The sequence below is a fragment of the Bos mutus genome, chromosome 8 (genome assembly GCF_027580195.1).
Source record: "Bos mutus isolate GX-2022 chromosome 8, NWIPB_WYAK_1.1, whole genome shotgun sequence".
In the NCBI taxonomy this organism is placed as follows: domain Eukaryota; kingdom Metazoa; phylum Chordata; class Mammalia; order Artiodactyla; family Bovidae; genus Bos; species Bos mutus.
This window is the reverse complement of record NC_091624.1, coordinates 76,695,707-76,716,699: the sequence shown is the minus strand read 5'-3', so window position 1 is coordinate 76,716,699 and position 20,993 is coordinate 76,695,707.

The following is a 20,993-nucleotide window of genomic DNA, read 5'->3' as shown; positions in this document are numbered from 1 at the left end:
TCTTCTCCTCTTGCCTTCAATCTTTCCCAGCATCAGAGTATTTTCCAATGAGTTGGCTTTTCCCATCAGGTGGCCAAAACATTGGAGCTTCAGCTTCAGCATCAGTCCTTGCAGTGAATATTCAGGGTTTAATGTCCTTTAGGATATCATAGAGGATAGATTAGGTTAAGTAAATAAATTTAAAATCAAGAAATTTATGATGCTTGACTTAATTTTATATCTATATACACATTATATTCTCACTTCTCACCCCCTCTCCCCTGCCCCCACTTTGGGGTAGGATATTTTTAGTTGGAAACCTAAAAAAATAAAAACTGAAGTGGAATACTATGAAACTCTTTTAATTTTATGAATTTTCCCAAGGAAGAGACATTTTCTGACCTTTGAAAAGTGTAATAATAGTAGATAAATTTTCATTTCAAATTACCTTGTGATAAACCAATAGAAGAGAGAGTTTGTATGAAAAGTGTAAACAATATATACATATATATGTATATAATAGTTGCTTGCTGTAGTCATCCCACATTTTATAACATAATATTAACAACTTAATAGAATACTGTTAAATCAGGTCTTCCAAATAACACTATTGGGAAATGCTGATTTATGTTATTGATATGTTAAAATCTAATCAAAACCTCTAATGAATTTACAGAGCAAAAGGTTAAGATGTTTTCCAGTATTTATTTAAGGAACCAAGTTATTTGCACCTCTGTTGGTGGCATCTTTTTCAAGAGATGTGAAATCCTGAAATTTCTTAGCCACTTAAATTTCCCATTTGAAAGGACCATCTTATAAGATGCTCCACATTTTGAAGAAAAGTATAAGGTTTTATTCCTAAAGGTTGTTACTGTATTACAAAGCATCATCACCACTCATGATTAGGTGTTATGGTAATACTGTTACAAGAAGTAATTACCTAAACTCAGAAGTTAATGCATATGCCTCAGAAAAATTATTGACAGTTATTTATCTTAGTTTCATATTACCTATTAATTTTTAAAAAGAAAGTGATGCCCACCAAGTTTTAGAAATATATATTTTGTAGCTAAAAAGAATGTTAATTAACATATATTGAGTCATTTTTGCTAATATTTGTGTGGTCTTACGTTATAAGACCCTTGTGGTTTTGAATTTTCTAGTCTGTGAAACATAGTAAAATCACTAGATGATTTATAGGACAATTTCTTATTTTTAAATTTTATAATATAAACTCACTGGTGACAAAGGGTATGTCTTATTGCTACAGCATAGAAGAGTGCTTCACATACAAAATAAATGTTTTTTGACTGTCTAAATGATATTTTAATGTCCATCACTGGAAAAATATTATCAAACTAATCTCCCATGTTTATAGTCATTTCCAAATGTTAACTTTAAAATGTTAACATTAGTTGTTCATGCTAATTGTAATACTTTGATTCAGAGTTTCATACAAAATCATTAAATAAGTTTGGCTCCCTAACATAAAAATCAAGATTTCTGGTAGATAAAATTGATTATAAAATGTAAGGGATTAATAAATGGTTTTATAAAAATAAGTTGCTAACTATTTAACTTATGGCATCAACCAGCTTATCTTTACCATGCACGTGTGTCTGAGTATATATTTACATGGCAATTTTATAAATTTCTAAAGGATATTTCTAATCATTAACAGGAAATATGTACTTTTGAAAATGAAAACTCCATTTGCATTTATGTTCTAGATGGTAACTATTTTGCCTGCCCAGGGCACTTTTCGGTGAACTCTGCTTGCATGACAATGACTACCAAGAAATACAAAGCATCCATTTAATTGACCCATGAAACATAGGCACTTTATGTCTTATTGTCAGACAATGATTTTAATGATTAACTAAGGACCTCTTAATTCAATTAAAATTAACAATAAAAGGAAAACTCTCATACTACTGAACATCTTCTTGTTTGCCAGTATTTTTTCAAGTTTTATCTAATACAGTAAAGACCAAATGCTAGTTAATTACTAGGGGGTCACTTGAGTTTGTACATGGATTTATAGTATTATCATGATAGTTATACTGAGAAAATTTATCAAAATGTTTAAGAAAACATAAGAATAGAGATATTATGACTGGAGAAGGTAAAAAAATGGGGGAGATTACAGTGATTTTATCCATGATATAGCCTAGCATAGCATAGCACAATATCACATATTTTGCATGATATAATTGAATATGCATATAAGTTATACACAGGCACACATTTAATCTTCTATGAGATAGGATCTTTCCAGGAAGAAGTCTAAAAAGGTAAAAACTGTTGGGAAGCATATTAAAATCTGTAAGTTTATAATTTTCCCAAAGGACATTTCCTGACATTTGGAAAACATAATTATAATAAATAAACTTTGATTTTGCATTACCCTATAGATACAAAACCGGTGGAAGAATTCAGATCACAGTGTAACGTTTGCACTTCAAACCATCAAATTCTTGAGATGAGAAGGAATAGGGTTATATGACCTAGACATTCATTTCCTGTATTTTCCCATATAAAGCCAAGAGTTGCTGAAAAATAGCAAAAAAAATCCTAATGGGGAATCTTATGCTTTATTTAACCATTAGAGTTTCCTACTAGGCAGCCTCAATTTGCCTCCCAACATTTTACTTCAGAGTTTGGAAAGCAGGTGGGAAAGCAAAATATTGAAAAAGAAAATAATGATAATAAAAATAAAACCATGCTTTTAAAGGCATCTGAGAACAAGAACAAAAAAATGGATTCATTTTTCTGCTAGTACATGAACACCTTACTGGAGAGACATGTCAATTTGTTTCCTAAACTCTTTTTACAGGCCGAATATGAAATACTTATTTTAGCCATATCTTGATATGAAATACAGATTTTTCAGATATGTTTCTCAGGATTATCTTCAACAGTAAATATTATTAATACTCTCAAAATTATTATAAATAAGAATCCCTTTAGATATAAATTTGATTTACAATAAGCCCTTTGATTATCCATTTCATTAATATAATTTTAGCTTAGCCAACATATTGGTCCATGACCATTTAAGCTCACAAAATAACTGAGGAAACATTCAGAACCTTGAGTTTACACATAATTCTACCACGAATGATAGTGTACTAAATAACTTGCCCCTGTATGTCCAATATAACTAATCCTCATGAGGTTTGGCTGGATGGAGAAATTATAAAGTGCCCTATAATCTGGCAAGCTCCAAACTTGAGACACATCATGTAATATAAGACTACATTTTTATATTGCTGATTATAAATATCATAGCGCTGAGAAGGAAAAAGTGGCATTGAAACAGTGAAAAGACATATGGTGACTGGGTCATTTTTAAATGTGAATGGCATAAAAACATTTCTGCCCAAGTTTCTATACTAAAAAAGCCTTTAAAATGCCAGAAAACTCTTGGTAGCTTCATGACTGTGTACAGTCTCTTTGATCATATATTCATTCATAAGTTTTTGAGCATTTATTTGCTAGGCACTGTGCTATACATAATAGAGAGATCAAAGATAAATGATGTTAAGGATTTCACATTTCAGCAGAGGATGTAGAGGTACAGAAGGATAATTACAATAAAATGGTTAGAATTAAAGTAAGAAAATGAATAAGGAGCCAAATTGATCACATATAAGTGAACAACTTAATTGACCTGAGATAGTCAGAGGGTCTACAGAGCTTGATTCTTTTGAAGGACATTAAGAAAATAAGATTTTTTTCAAGTGAAAAAAAGTTAAGAAAATGGATCTTTATCAGAAGTGACATGTGCAAAAACTCAGAATTGTGAGTGGACATTGCAAGTTCTGTGATAATTCCAAAAGAACTGGAGTTTGGAATGAATGGTGGAAACAAGAGAGAGTCAAGTGGGCTTGCAGTGTGGTTAAGGCAAAGTTGTAAAGGGAGGGTCATGTGAATGATGCTAAGGGTTAGGGTTAAAGGTCTTTGTTGTTAAAGGTATAATTTATAGCCCGACTAGGACTCATCTAATAACAAAGGGAATGCACTACCTGAGACAATAGGCTTACAGCAAGACTATTGTGAATGAACTAAAGTATATGCTCACCTACACAAGAGAGAGCAGAAGTTTTAGGTAGGGAAAGAGCATATTACGATCTGCTTATTTATTTTCAAAATGCTAATAGTAGTAGTAAGAAGGAAAAACAGGATAAAAATCTTTTGAGGCCCTGTTTTAATAGCTGAATAATTATGTAAGTCAGTAGCAGTAGAAAAAGGTAAGAAATTTGAGATATGTATGAAGTAGAATTAAAATGCTAATGTCATCAATTAAACGTGGAGTGAGAGAGAAGAGAGGAGAGAATATTCAGGCTATCTAAAAAAAGTTTACCTCAGAGAATGTGTGTATAGTGACAGTCTTATTTAGGAGAGAGTATTCTGTGGAAGGGAAAGTAATGGGTGCGGAATGGGAATTGAAATTAGGCTGTACAATGAGCTCAGTTTTGAGCATGTCACGTGACATGTCTGTCGCAGACCAGAAGCTTTCAGATACACTTCTTCTGAGAAGAAAAGTTAATTTACAGAAATAGAGTACATGCACTGTTATCTCCATACAATGAGTAGTTGATGCCATGCAAGTAGATGAGGTAACTAAGATGTAGAGGAAAAGAATAGTAAAGGTGGTGTTATAAGAAATATTAACATATAACAGTTCTCCATAAAATGAGAAGCCTGTAATCAAGACAGAGAATGACCGGAGTTAGGAAGAGATTATCAAAATCTTCTGTCCTGGAAGACAAGGACAGAAAGAACTAAAGAATAGTCAAGAGTCAAGTGCTTCAGGGATAAATGGAGGTTTGAGTAAAAGTGACCAATGAATATAGCACTTTAAATTACTAGGGATTTACCCAGGGCAGTTGAACCAGAGTAGTTGGGTCAGAAATCAGAATGTAATGGTGTTAAGGAATGTCTGCAGATAGCAAGAAGTAAAGCCATTAAGTGATTATTCTTCTGATTAGTTGGTGATGAAGAAAAGAAGAAAGATTGAGTGGCAGCTTGAGAAAAATTTTTAGGATAGGTGAGTCTTGAACATTCTCTGTAAACTAAAGAGAAGTTAGAAGAGACAAAATCATGGCATTATAGTAAATATAGGGAGATTTGATAGAGCAATAGATGAGGCAGGTGGAATGGGATTTAACTTTGACAAAAAGTGAGATACACCTTCCTTTAAGGCTGGGGAGAAAGTTAACAAGACAGGTACTATTCTCAGAACACAGAGAGGAAAAAAAGGATTTAAAAAGTTGAAACATTTCTATTTTAAGAGTATAGTTAAACAATGATATTTGTAATTCAGTACAATAATTCAATTCCAAGCTATTCATGGCAAATATATAAAGCTTTATATGAAATTTTAAGTAGTGAGAAATGGTAGTGAAATATTACTTTTATGGCTAATGGTGAAAATTTATTTTCTTATCTGCCCAATGATGATAGCTATCTGATTTAATAGGCTTTATTCCATTGTAGCTTGATATTGTCAAATAATTGTTGTAACAAAGAACAGGTTAAAAAATTGATGCTTGTTGAGCTTCTGTTCTGCAACATGTACTATTTTTCATGTTTTCCAAAAGCACTTTGATAAAAGTGCTGTTGTCCATATTAGTAGAAAATGAAATCTAGGCTCAGAAAGATTAAGGTTGTGGTCATATAACTAGATAGTATCAGAGCCAAGATCCCACCATTAGAATCTGTGAGCTTCTTATTACACCAGGGTACTTTTCTCTGTAGGGCTGTCCACATTTTCAATACAACCTTTAAATTAAATTTTAAGAAACTACATTCATGAGGAATGACTAAAGTGTCACTTCAAGATTTTTATCTTCAAAAAGTTGTATGTGGCCTGATGGAGAAATGGTTGAAGGAAATGTTGGAGAGATGGATATGTGACTTTTCTTCATTGGTGGGAGCAGGGGGTGAACAAATTTGGATACTGTTAACATGGTTTCATTTACCTTGTCAAGCTGACTAGTTCTGGAGATATCTGACTACAAAACAACCAAGGGCATTAAGAGGGAGGAAAGTAAAAATTAAACCTGTAACAAGGGCAGGAACATATTTATGATGCTAGAATTATGTTAGAATCAAAAAGTTTTAAAGATGCTGTGAAATAAAGATCATGGAAGGGCTGGAACCAGCAAACTATATTACTTCAATTATGGTTACTGTGACGAAGCTGTATCTATAGGACAAGTGTAGCACACAAAGAAAGTTAGGATGGAACCCCGAGAAGAGGATTATTTTAGGTTTACTTGTATTGAATATCATGTTCCTCTGACTAATCCTGAACATTATTTGCAAAACCAAGAACGTCAGCAATGTTTAGGTTAATTTCTTTGGAAATGTTACATTCATTTCAAAATACCAAAGAACCTGGAAGGGCATGCCAGTAATACTGCATCACAGTTATTTTTCCAGATACAAAGCTTATTTGTTTATGAAAAGTCAAAAAACTAAAGACGGATTGAATATAGTGAAGGAAATTATAATTATTGCTTGCTTATCAGTTTCCCTCTATGTAAATATACTGAACAAATAATCATGAGGTACTCGGAATTCTTCAATATGAGCTATTTATCACACAGGGTCAATATACTTCCAACATATTCACTGATTAATGCAGTACAATTAGAGAGACGTATGTATAGGCAGAGGCAAGATTCATTTTATGGTAAAGAGAAACGCTTTTTTTTCCTAGTCTTGGTTTAAATTTTTTCTTTGTTCAGTAACAAATTTCAAATGATGTTCACTTAATGGAGCCAAATAGTCATAAGGAAAAGACAGCTGCAGACTTATAACTAAGCAGATAGTTTTGAGGAACAATTCTTTTTCTATTTGTCCTATCACTGGTAATAATTGGGATTACTTTCTAGCAGTTGGATACTTTCTGTATGAAAGAAAGTATGAAACTAAATTGCAGAGGTTATGCTGAGCCCGAGAGAGAAAAGAAATGAGAAGACATAATTGAACCTGTAAAGGGTTCATTTGTAGTTGGGACATTTCCTCCTGGGAAATGAAATATCTTACAGCAATACAATGAATATACTTCTGATTTATGGTAATTAATTCTGAATGTGGGTTATCCAACACACTGCTCACAATAGAAGATGAATTGTACAACTGAATTATCAGGGCCTTGGAAGTAGAATTAACTTAACCTTAGCAGAAAGTGAACTTTTGTACCTTATCTCCACATTGAAATCATAGATCAAACCATCCTGTTTTATTTCACTGCCCAGAGGTCTAATTATAAATGGGAAATGAAGCAAAGAAGGAATAGCTTTCCTATGTATTCTGCCATGACAAAAGTTTTGTTGGAAATCACACCAAGTTTAGTGAAAGACCGAATACCTTCACTCCATTCTTTCTAACCTCAAGAAAGAGTCAGAAGACAGTAGATACTGTCCCATGTGAAAGAATGCTTCTTTATACCTAATTTTGGAATGGGATAGACAACAATGTTGAAAAGTGCACATACTTGCCTCTGCTAAAATGATAAATAATTAGAATGTGTTTCTAAAAGAAATGGGGGGACCCCCTTAATATTAGTTTATTTGAGCTTTAAACACAATCACTGACTGTATCTAGGTTGCAAAATTCAGCATTCATATTTAGTCTTCAGCTACTTCTGAAGGAAAAGAATTAATTAGCTATGTTCACTATCTCTTTAAATTGCTAAACGGTAAATTAGTTTAATCAAACTGCTGAATTAGATTTGAAGAGATAAACCATATAACTTCATGCAATCAATACCATGTATTCAGGAGAACAAACTCTGGAATTTCTTTATATAATCAGAATCAAATGTAGAACAGAAATTACACAAATTGAAGTAGTCAAATAGAAACAGGACAACACAAATGGTCTGAACGCTTTCAAATCTGTAAGATTTAATTTCAATAGAATAATTTTTGAATTTTTAATTCTCATTTTGCATTATTAAAAAACAAATTTATGGACTTCATGTTTTAGAGCAGTTTCAGTTCCACAGGAATACTGAACTTACCAGAGTGGTAGATACATTTGTTACCATTGATGACCCTACACTGACACAGCAGTTCAGTTCAGTTCAGTCACTCAGTCGTGTCTGACTCTTTGCGACTCCATGAATCGCAGCACGCCAGGCCTCCCTGTCCATCACCATCTCCTGGAGTTCACTCAAACTCACGTCCATCGAGTCAGTGATGCCATCCAGCCATCTCATCCTCTGTCATCCCTTTTTCCTCCTGCCCCCAATCCCTCCCAGCATCAGAGTCTTTTCCAGTGAGTCTACTCTTCGCATGAGGTGGCCAAAGTACTGGACATTGTACAGGAGACAGGGGTCAAGACCATCCCCATGGAAAAGAAATGCAAAAAGCAAAATGGCTGTTTGGGGAGGCCTTACAAATACCTGTGAAAAGAAAAGAAGCGAAAAACAAAGGAGAAAAGGAAAGATATAAGCATCTGAATGCAGAGTTCCAAAGAATAGCAAGAAGAGATAAGAAAGCCTTCCTCAGCCATCAGTGCAAAGAAATAGAGGAAAACAACAGAATGGGAAAGACTAGAGATCTCTTCAAGAAAATTAGAGATACCAAGGGAACAGTTCATGCAAAGATGGGCTCGATAAAGGACAGAAATGGTATGGACCTAACAGAAGCAGAAGATATTAAGAGGTGGCAGGAATACACAGAAGAACTGTACAAAAAAGATCTTCATGACCCAGATAATCACGATGGTGTGATTACTGACCTAGAGCCAGACATCCTGGAATGCGAAGTCAAGTGGGCCTTAGAAAGCATCACTACGAACAAAGCTAGTGGAGGTGATGGAATTCCAGTTGAGCTATTCCAAATCCTGAAAGATGATGCTGTGAAAGTGCTGCACTCAATATGCCAGCAAATTGTATGTAGTGTTGTAAGAAACTCCTTAAGAGTCATCCCACATAGTTGTCCCATTTTGCTTTACTCCCAGCAATGAGTGAGAGTTCCTATTGGTACAAATTCTCTCCAGCATTTGGTATCATCAGTAATCCAGATTTTGCCCATTCTAACTGGTGTGTAGTAGTATCTCATCTTTTCAATCCATATTTCCTGGTGATATGTGTTGTAGAGCATATTTTAATGTATTTATTTGCCATCTACATGTCTTCTCTGGTGAGGTGTGTATTCAGATCTTTGGCTCATCTTTTCCCCAATTATTTTTATTATGGTAAAATATACATAACATGAAATTAATCTTTTCACAGTATTAATTGTCCAGTTTAGTGATATTGTGACTAGTTTATTTCACTTAGTGTAGTATATTCAAGGTTTATCTATGCTGCAGCATATTGCAGAATCTCCTTCCTTTATAAGACTGAATAATATTCCATTGTATGCAGATACATATATATGTGTGTGTGTGTGTATTTGTATTTATATATATGCCATGTTTTATTTATTCATTCATCTAACAGTGGACATGTGAGTGCTTCCACATTTTAAATTATGAATAATGCTGCTATGGAAACAGGTGTACAACTATCTCTTTTAGATCCCCCGTTCTTTTTTTTTAAGTTCAGTATTATTATATGCACCATCAGTTTTCACAAGCAAAAAGTGCAATAATTTTAAAATAGTAATTTTAGAATCTAGTTAAAAGGCAGTGTGACAGATATTCGCTAAGAGTCGGGCACAACTGATCGACTTCACTTTCACTTTTCACTTTCATGCATTGGAGAAGGAAATGGCAACCCACTCCAGTATTCTCGCCTGGAGAATCCCAGGGACAGAAGAGCCTGGTGGGCTGCTGTCTATGGGGTTGCACAGAGTCGGACACGACTGAAGCGACTTAGCAGCAGTAGCAGCAGCAGGTTTGTTGTAGCTTTTCTTCCAGGGAGCATGTACCTTTTAATTTCATAGCTGCAATCACCGTCCACAGTGATTTTGGAGCTCTAAGAAAATAAAATATATCACTGCTTCCATTTAATACAATATGTAGCCTTTTCAGAGTTGGCTTTTTTCACTTAGTAATATGCATTCCAGTTTCCTCCATGACTTTTCATGGCCTGATAACTCATTCCTTTTTAATACTGAATAGTACTCCACTGTCTGGATATTTGTTCACCCATTCACCTACTGAGAGGCATCTTGTTTGTTTCCAAGTTTGGGCAGTTATATATAATGCAGCTATAAACACCATGAGCAGGTTTTTTTTTAAACATTCGTTTATAACTCCTCTGGGTAAATAAAAAGGAACATGATCACTGGATCATAAGATTGTATGTTCTTTCGAGTTTACCTAGCTACAGGTTTGTCAAATTAGTTGTTCTTTTTGAAGAACCACCTCTTAGTTTCATTGATTTTCTTTTCTAGCTTTCTTTTTTTTCTATTCTCAAGTCCACTTATCTTTGCTCTAATTTTTATTTTCTCCTTAGTTCTGCTAGTTTGAGGTTTAATTTGTTCCTTTTTTTTTCCTTCCTTAATGTGTAAAGTTAAGTTTTTGATTTGAAGTCTTTTATGTAGCCCTACATACAGTTTATCATGGAAACTGCCCCATGTTCACTTGAGAAGAATATATGTATCGTTATGTTGCATAGGCCACTCTATGTATGTCTATTATATCTAGTTGATTTATTATGTTAAATTCTTTATTTCCATACTTATCTTCTGTCTGGCTGTTCTATCCACTATTGTGAGTGGGTTATTGAAGTCTCTAAGTATTATATAACTATTTCTTGATTCAATTTTGTCAAAATTTTCTTCATGTATTCTGATAGTCTACCATTAGGGGCATAAATGTTTATAATTATTATGTATTTTTGCTGTGTTGAACTATTAATAAATAATGTCCTTCTTTGTCTCTTGTAAACCTATCTGTTTTAAAGTCTGTTTTGTCTGAGACTAGTATAACCACGCCTTCCCTCTTTTAATTAATATTTTCTTGGAATATCTGTTTCCACCTTTTCACTTTTGATTTGTTTCTATCTTTGAATATAAAATGAAGATATTGTAAATAGGTTCATGCTTTTTTCATTCATTCTTCTAATCCCTTTCCTGTGATTAGAGAGTTTAACCCATTTACATTTAAAGTAATTGCTGATAAGTGGGAATTTACTTTGTTATTTAGTTACTTGTTCTTCCTATGCCTTATAGCTAACTTGTCCATCACTTCCTGCATTACTATCTTGTTCTGTGTCTAGTTGATTTTTGTTGTTCTTGTTCAGTTGCTCAGTCATGCCTGACTACTTGTGACGCCATGGACTGCAGTATGCCAGGCTTCCTTGTCCTTCACCATCTCCGGAAGTTTGCTCAAACTCATGTCCATTGAGTCAGTGATGCCATCCAACCATCTTGTCCTCTGTCATCCCCTTCTACTCCTGCCCTCAATCTTACCCAGCATCAGGGTCTTTTCTAGTGAGTCAGCTCTTCGCTGTCAGGTAGCCAAAGTATTGCAGCTTCAGCTTCAGCATCAGTCCTTCCACTGACTATTCAGGACTGATATCCTTTAGGAGTGACTGGCTTGATCTCCTTGAAGTCCAAGGGACTCTCAAGAGTCTTCTCCAACACCAGAGTTCAAAAGCATCAATTCTTCAGTGTTCAGCCTTCCTTATGGTCCATCTCTCACATCCATACATGACTACTGGAAAAAAATAGCTTTGATTAGACGGACCTTTGGTGGCTCAGAGGGTAAAGCATCTGCCTGCAATGCAGGAGACCCGGGTTCGATCCCTGGGTCGGGAAGACCCCCTGGAGAAGGAAATGGCAACCCACTCCAGTATTCTTGCCTGGAGAATCCCATGGACAGAGGAGACTTGTGGGCTACAGTCCACGGGGTCACAAAGAGTTGGACATGACTGAGCAACTTCACTTCCACTTGTCAGCAAAGTAATGTCTCTGCATTTTAATATGCTGTCTAGCTTTATCATAGCTTTTCTTCCAAGGAGCAAGCGTCTTTTAATTTTGTGGCTGCAGTCACCATCTGCAGGGTGACAATATACAGCCTTGATATAGTCCTTTCCCAATTTGGAACCAGTCCATTGTTCCAATTCCTATTCTAACTGTTGCCTTTTGACCTGCATACAGCTTTCTCAGGAGGCAGGTAAGGTGGTTTGAACATTCCTTGGCATTGCCTTTCTTTGGGATTGGAATGAAAATTTACCTTTTCCAGTCCCATGGCCACTGCTGAATTTTCCAAATTTGCTGTCATATTGAGTGCAGCACTTTAACAGCATCATCTTTTAAGACGTGAAATAGCTCAGCTAGAATTCTGTCCCCTCCACTAGCTGTGTTCGGAGTGATGCTTCCTAAGGCCCACTTGACTTCGGACTCCAGGATGTCTGGCTCTAGGTGAGTGATCATACCATTGTGGTTATCTGGGTCATTAAGATCTTTTTTGTATAGTTCTGTGTATTCTTGTCACCTCTGCTTAATATGTTCTGTTTCTGTTAGGTCCATACCATTTCTGTCCTCTGTTGTGCCCATATTTGCATGAACTGTTCCCTTGGCATCTCTAATTTTCTTGAAGAGATCTCTGGTCTTTCCCATTTTATTGTTTTCCTCTATTTCTTTACATTGTTCACTTAGGAAGGCTTTTTTATCTCTCTTTGCTATTCTTTGGAACTCTGCACTCAAATGGGTATATCTTTCCTTTTCTTCTTTGCCTTTTGCTTCAATTTTTTTTTTTTTTGTAGTGAAATGTTTAAATTCCTTTCTCATTTTTTGTGTGTAATCTGTAGTTATTTTTATGGTTTCCTCCAGGATTAAGTTTAACATTTTAGAGTTATAACACTCTAATTTCTCAAGTTGTGCTGCTGCTGCTGCTGCTAAGTCGCTTCAGTTGTGTCCGACTCTGTGCGACCCCATAGACAGCAGCCCACCAGGCTCCCCCATCCCTGGGATTCTCCAGGCAAGAACACTAGCTAATTTAAATAACATATACAGACTCTGACCCTCTATAGCTCCATACCCACCCTTTTTGTCTATTGATACCACATAATTGCATCTTTTATATATTGTGTATCCTTAAACACTTAAGCAAATAATTATTTTTAATAACTATTATCTTAATTCTGTGGAAAGCACAATTTGTACTTACAAACCAAATTTATAATAATATCAGTTTTTAGACTAGTAACTTTTTTCTTTAAATCTATTAATATCTTAAATCATGTAGGAAATAAAAAGTACAGTTGCAAAGCATTTTTAGAACAATACTAGCATTTATAATTGCCCATATATGTACCTTTATTAATATCTTTGTTTTTCTCCAGACTGTTTCAAATAGCTATGAAACAGTCTTCCCATTTTGCTCTTTTGTTGTTATTTTGTTTATTGTTTTTATTTTTGATAGTTCTCTCTCTGTGCTAAGGATTAGCCAGAGATGTAGACGTAAATTTACTTCAGGTTTCTTCTGAGCCTTTTCCTGGACATGCATGGTCACCTTCTAATTTCCCCTGTGTGTGAAATTGTTTTTGAATGTCATAGTTTTTAATATATGGTTCCCAAAAGGAGAAAAATAAAATTAAGTGGATAAAAGGGGGTGCGGGTTCTTTAAATCCCCAGGAAGTCAATTCAGTCAGAGGAGGAGGAGTTGCAACAATGCAAAAAGATATGACAGTGGTTGCCCATCTCTTTGTACGTCCAAAATGAGAAGCACCAATTAAAATCAGAACACCGATCCCCGATGTTCAGAATACAGGGTCTCTTTTAGCCTACCTGGCTCCTGCAAGTTATGTACTAGGTGTTCCAGAAATATGTGCATATCTTCCTACTATGTGACTAGGAGTAGGGAGAGAATAGCTTCTACTGCACTGAGCTGAAATTGACCAAAATTAACCAGTTTATCAACCAAGTCTTTCCTTAGAAGGTGCAAGTTTTTAATGAACTCTAATGTTCCAGAATAATTACATTTAACAAATTCTGCCAGTGCAGTTGTTGCTTAGGTGGGGAGATACATTCATGATACTTCCTACCCCACCATCTTTCTCAAATACCATTGGCTCATCATTTAAATTCAAGTTGTTTTCTTATTGTTGAGTTTTAAGAGTTCTTTGCATATTCTGGATAATAGCTTTTTATCCGATATGTCTTTTGCAAATATGTCTCTCACTCTGTGGCTTCTCTCTTATTCTCTTGACATTGCCTTTCCTAAAGCAGACATTTTTAACTTTAATGAAATATAGCTTATCAAGTGTTTCTTTCTTGGATCCCACCTTTGGTGTTATATCTAAAAGTCAATGTCATACCCAACATCACTTAGGTATTCTCCTATGTTATCCTGTGAGACTTTAATAGTTTTGTGTTTTATGTTTACGTCTATGATCCTTTTTGAGTGAATATTTGAAGAGTGTGAAGACTGTGTCTAAGATTCATTTTTTGCATATGGATATTCAGTTGCTCCAGCACCATTTGTTGAATAGTATATCTTTGCTTCACTGTACTGCATTTGTTCCTTTGTCAAAGATTAGTTGACTGTATCTATGTGTGTATTTTATTTTTTCGATTCCATTCTCTTGATCTATTTCTCTATTGCTTTACCAATGCCAGACTGTTTTGATTGGTGTAGCTTTATAGTAAGTCTTTAAGTTAGACAGGGCAGCCCTCCATCATTGTTGCTCTTGTTAAATATTGTGTTGATTATTCCGGTTCTTTTGCAAGAACCATAAAACTTTACAATTAATTTGTCAGTACCCACAAAGTAACTTGCTGGGATTTTGATTAGTATTTCATTGAGTCTGTAGATCAAGTTGGAAGATCTTCAGATCAGTTTTCTAGATCAATTGACATCTAGACAATATTGAGTCTTCCTATTCATGAACATGAAATATTGTTTTCAATTTCAAATTCTACTTATTCGTTGTATATATGCACTGATGATATATACAAAAGTGCAAGAAGTAACCTCTTTTACATAAACAGTGTGTCCTGCTACTGTGTATAGTCACTTATAGATTCCAGGACTTTTATTGTTGTTTTTTGAATTATCATTTTTATCCCTTCCAGTTTATATTTATTGCTTTCCCTCTCATATATATAATTCAATCAGTGTCATAAAGTAATTTTTGAGGTCCTGGGATCACTCATTCTGCAGTCACCCTCTCTTGGTACATGACCCCACAACCTGATTTCTAAACTTTAGGCCCAGTCTCATTTCTACTGAATTAATTAACCATCATATGTCTCATGAGAATGTTTCTCTGTGCAAGTCTCCTCAGACTCTAAGTGAGGATATAGTTTCTCTATTCACTCAGCTCCTAATAGTAACCCCCTTCCTAAAAATTTCCTGCCATGTAAAGCATTATTTGTAATGGTGACATACTGGATACACCCCAGCAGAACCAGTATAGAATGATCCAATTAAATCCTTGAGCATTCCCATAATGTAAAAATAGGCAACTGTTTCCAAAAAAAGAGCAAATCTATATATTCTGTGTATTATTTAAAAGTGGAGCAACAGCAACAACAAAAAAGCATATGAATTGTCTCTTACTCTGAATGTATACTTTGACCAGATTTTGGAAAGAAAAAAGTAATATATTAACATATATTAAACTACATAGTTAAAAAAAAAAAAACTATCTGGAGAGTAATAGACTATGCTGTTAAAGCTGACTACTTTATAGTTAGAGAGTAGTAGGAAGAGGACAAATGGAAAGCTGGAGGTTTTTTCACTTTTATATACAATGGTAGTTACTGCATCTTTAAAATATCTATCTTTTTTAAGAAGAAAAAAAAATCAGTTGTCCTTCCATTTATCATTTAGCGAAACTTTATTATTTGTAATGTTATCTTCAATAGAAGTACTGATTCTTACAAAAGAAAAACAACAAAAATAATGTTCAAATTAAGTTTATGAGCATGTTATGGCTTTTAAATTGTTTTTGTGTGTTTCCTAATTCTTGATAAAGAGAAAAGAAGGATGTGTAACTGGCTTTATCTTCTATGGTATATTAGCAGATAAAATCCTTTATTCAGTATAAATAGCTACTGCTAGATATACATGTGTGTGTGTTTAATCATATACACATATGATTAATCATATACATTATTAAGTGAACTTAATACTGGCCTATTATTGAAAATGGAACTTATTGCTGTCTTTATGATCATGCCTGCCAGATATGGTCAAAAGGTAAAATTTGCATTAAACATTAACGTTTTAGGTAACTATATGCTATGATCTATCCCCTTGACTTTATAAATGAGTAAATATTTGTCCTGCCTTGTTGTCGTTCAAGTACAAACTGGAGTGTTTTGGGGCATATAAATAATGAAGAGGGCAAAGAGCTATAACAACCTGTTTTGCAAAAACCCTTCTCTGCTCTAATCAAAATATATATATTGTGTGTGTGTGGTGTGTGTGTGTGTGTATGTGTCTAAGATATCTAATAGTGACAGAGAAAAATAACATTAAATACACCTTCCACATTCCAGGAAATTATTTAATTAATTTAATAGTACTTTAAGGTAAATATTATAATGTCCATATTATAAATGAGAAAATGGAAAGTCAGAGAAGCCCGGTATGATTAAAAATGTGTGGGCATTTCAGGACACTTAAAAGTTCTTATATCAACATAGGCTTCCTCCATCCAGCCAACTTAACTCATGTGGCTATTTATCTGCTCAAATACTACCTTTCTATCCCTGGCAAAATTCTGCTTATCCATGCCCTCAACTTCCCAAACCCATCATCCTACATTAAAACAGGCATTTCCTTGGTTTGATGCAATATCCTTTGAGTGTTAATTTTTTAGAAAGTGAATTGCTGAGGGGATTTTGCAAATAATATATTATTATGCTGCTGTCATTCTAGGGTTATTCTATGTTTCACAATACCATGAAATTTGAACAGGCATTATAGTAAATTCCCCACCATATTTAAGAGCACAATCAGCTATGTATCTCTAATTAGCACACTATTCTATTTTATAGACATGATAATAACAAAAATAAAGTTCTAAAGAAGCCAATATCTGTAACCTTGAAGATATATCAATGACCTCAGATATGCAGATGACATTACATTTATGGCAGAAAGAGAAGAAGAACTAAAGAGCCTTTTGATGACAGTGAAAGAAGAGAGTGAAAAAATTGGCTTAAAGCTCAACACTCAGAAAACTAAGATCATGGCATCTGGTGCCATCACTTCATAACAAATAGATGGGGAAACAGTGGAAACAGTGACAGACTTTATTTTGGGGGGCTCTTAAATCACTGCAGATATGACTGCAGCCATGAAATTAAGAGATGCTTACTCCTTGGAAGAAAAGTTATGACCAACCTAGACAGCGTATTCGGAGAAGGCAATGGCACCCCACTCCAGTACTCTTGCCTGGAAAATCCCATGGATGGAGGAGCCTGGTTTGCTGCAGTCCATGGGGTCGCACAGAGTCGGACCCGACTGAAGTGACTCAGCAGACAGCATATTAAAAAGCAGAGACATTACTTTGCCAACAAAGATCTGTCTAGTCAAAGCTATGGTTTTTCCAGTAGTCATGTATGGATGTGAGAGTTGGACTATAAAGAAGGTTGAGTGCCAAAGAATTGATGCTTTTGAACTGTGGTATTGGAGAAGACTCTTGAGAGTCCCTTGCACTGCAAGGAGATCCAACCAGTCCATCCTAAAGGAAATCAGTCCTGAATATTCATTGGAAGGACTGATGCTGAAGCTGAAACTCCAATCCTTTGGCCACCTGATGTGAAGAACTGACTCATCTGAAAAGACCCTGATGCTGGAAAAGATTGAAAGCAGGAGGAGAAGGGGACGACAGAGGATGAGATGGTTGGATGGCATCATCGACTCAATGGACATGAGTTTGAGTGAACTCAGGGAGTTGGTGATGGACAGGAAGCCCTGGTGTGCTGCCGTCCATGGTGTCGCAAAGAGTCAGACATGACTAAGTGACTGAACTGAACTGAAAGAAGCCAAAGCCTTATTTGAAGAGATAAATACCTAACTGCAAGATTTTAGGCATAAGAGTAAACTGATTGGATAAATAATTTAGAATATGATATCAGAGAGGGCAACGGCAACCCACTCTAGTACTTGCCTGAAAAATCCCGTGGACACAGGCATCTGGTGGGCTGCAGTCCATGGGGTCGCTGAGAGTGGGACATGACTGAGCAACTTCACTTTCACTTTTCACTTTCATGCATTAGAGAAGGAAATGGCAACTCACTCCAGTGTTCTTGCCTGGAGAATCCCTGGGACGGGGGAGCCTGGTGGGCTGCCGTCTATGGGGTCGCACAGAGTCTGACACGACTGAAGCGACTTAGCAGCAGCAGCAGCAGCATCGTATAGTAGATTGTTGTTGTTTAGTCGGTAAGTCATGTCTGACTCTTTGTGACCCCATCCATGTCCTGTAGCCTGCCAGCCTCCTGTCCATGGGAGTTCCCAGGCAAGAATACTAGAGTGGGTTCCCATTTCCTTTTCTAGGGAATCTTCCGACCCAGGGTACAAACCCATGTCTCCTGCAATGGCAGGTGGAGTCTTTACCACCAGACCACCTGGGAAGCCTTTATAAAAATAGTGTATTGGTTAATTTCAAATAAGATATCATGTTCTGTGAATAAATTATTTAACCAATACTAAGATATTCTGCCTATCTTTTGACCTAAAAAAGTATCCTTTCAAAGAGAAAACATTGTATCACTGGGCTGAATTTTTTTTTTTCAGCATTTTTGTGAAAGAAGTATGTTCTTAAGAAATGCATTCTGGATTTTAGCATTTCTTGGCAGTTTATAAAGATTAGTTTGAGAACCCACAGCAATAGTTCCAAAAATGTTGGTAATTTAAAGTAATCAAACATGTCTGAGATATTCTTCAAAGGTTGGTTAAACATCTTATAAAATTAATTAGCAAATCCATCTGGACCAGGGTCTTTTCCAGATGGGAAACTTTCATTACCACCCATCATTTTTCATGGTTTATTATAGGTATAGTTTTATTTGGGGACAGTTGCAGATAGCTGTGTACAATAAATAAAGTAACACTGTTGTTTAATATTCATTCATGAGATCCTTTTGTATAACCATATATACAACCACATGTAAAAATAAGAAATGTCATATTTCTGATGAGTCTGAATCAACACAATTTTTTTTATTTCCAAAACCTAATTCTTAGTATTATTTAATGCTATTCTTCATTCTAATTACAGTTCACAATATTTAAAGGTAACAATGAAACTCTAAAATCTAAAGTTGCAAACTAACTGTAAATTTATCTATGTGTAGATAGAATAACACTCCTGATATTGTATTTTATGCTCAAATGTATTCAATTATGGTTCAGAAATATGTACATTGTAAAAATTCAGCAAATATGATTGCATCTTAAAAACTGTACAATTTTTCCTTTTACTTTGACGATTTTGTCAGTATCAGATCATGAGATATAACATCCTGAATATAATATATGCAAAAAGTCACTTTGGTCATGTCCAGCTCTTTGTGGCCCTATGGACTGTGGCCTGCCAGGCTCCTCTGTGCATGGGGTTCTCCAGGTTAGAATACTGGGGTGAGTTGCCATGCCCTCCTCCAGAGGATCTTCCCAACACAGGAATCGAGCCCACTCTTCTATGTCTCCTGCGTTGACAGACAGGTTCTTTTAGCACTAGTGTCCCCTGGGAAGCCCAAATATGGTATATACAGCTTTCTAAAAATTAAAGTCTTACAAACTGATGTTTGTAAAACAGCCATGACAAATAATTGGTAGAGGGAAAAAAAAAATCATACACATGTAAAATTAATTATTTTTAAATTTGTTCAATTTAATTGAATTTGGAATGCTTAAGTTAGGCAATGCCATAGGTAGTACAAGTAAATATGAAATATGTAAAATAAAATACGAGTTTAGAAGGAGAGAGAAAAATGCAGACAATATGTTGAGTCCTGGTTTAATGAATGAGGTAAGAAGCTTGTCTTAGGTGCAGTGGTGACTAAAGCATAGTTCTCGGCTCTCCTTAAATATTATGAAGAGGTTCACAAATGCAGAGATACTGAAAATGCTCTTCTGGCATATGGGAATGGAGGAGGGGCGCTGCAGTCAAAAGGACTACCTGTACAGACACAGAACATTACACATCCAGAAATTTGCAAGAGTCTCTTTTTCTTTACAATGGCCGTAAAATATTGGTATGACTTACTTTTTCCTATCCAGTTAGTGAAATATAGAATTAGGGATTTAAAAAGAACACATCTGATTCCCTTACATCATGGAAGAGAACATGCCTTAAAGGAGAGACCATCATATTATGGGCATGTGATCTGAAAATGACTGCTGTGAGTGTTTGTCAGACAATTTCAAAAAAGACATTTAAATCAATGCCCCTGATGAAATTACTAAACAGGCCAAAATGTACCAGTGATAGGACTTTACTTAGGCTTGAAATGTTAGCTAGGGTCAAGCAACATTAGATAAGGACATTTAGCTGAGCTGTAACCTACTTTCCCTCTAGGGCTGAGCTGATGTCTTTTATTATCCCAAGAAATTTGCTATAATAAATTCAGTTGAGGTGTTCTGTTCCTCATTTCTCTTTTTCCCCATAGAACATAAGGCACGGTTGGTTTACACAGCTCAATCTCCTTCACGGCCTGGGGACATTCTGGTGTAGTCCAAGAATCCTCCTTTTATAGAAACACATGCAGACACACACAGACACAGCTGTTTCATTCACTGTTGTCAGAAGCAATTTGTTCTAAAAGGAAGGAGGTGAGTAATGAGTGTGTACACTAATTCACACTTTAGAGAAGACACAGATGGGTCATTTGATTACATATTAGGATTGACCTTCGAATGGCAATATACCCAGAGGAAGAAAGGCAATATTCCCAGGGCCAGTGGCTCTTATCTTGGGGACCAAAGCCATTCTAACTCTTAAGGCTGATGACTTAGACTAACCCAGCCCAGGGACAGTAATCTAGGCTCTTAACAGTCTGTGTTGACCAGTGAAACCTGGTGCAGAACAGGCAGACATGTGTTTCAAGGCTGAGACATCTAAGAGCAAAAGAACAGTTCCA